Here is a 396-nt window from a genome sequence, read left to right as displayed (position 1 = left end):
AGCATCGATCTGTGTGCACAGCAGCGGGCTGGGCACGCTCCACCATCGCTGCCGGACAGACTGCGGAGTTCACGGTACTGAAACCAGCATCAGTGAAACGAGGAACTGCCAGTGAGACGAGGCAGGAGAGGCAGCAATGAGAAGATAAGGGCAGGGCGGTAGGGAAAATAATTTTAAAAATTATTACGGCTTTCACTAAGGTCTGATCATCAGTGGAAAAGCAACAACCTCCCCTCAGACCTCAGCTCCTGACCACCTGAGTGCTGCCGCTCTGGCCCCGGTTTCTCTCTCTGCTTGCCCTGAGCCTCCCTCTGCCCCAGCAGCTCCCCCCAGCCACCCTGTCCTCCCCCCCCAGCTGCCCCCAGCTTGCTCTGTCCCTCCCCACTTCTTCCCTTC

Source organism: Pterocles gutturalis, unplaced genomic scaffold, assembly GCF_000699245.1.
Source record: "Pterocles gutturalis isolate BGI_N339 unplaced genomic scaffold, ASM69924v1 scaffold33071, whole genome shotgun sequence".
Lineage (NCBI taxonomy): Eukaryota > Metazoa > Chordata > Aves > Pterocliformes > Pteroclidae > Pterocles > Pterocles gutturalis.
Note: the sequence above shows the minus strand (reverse complement) of the source record.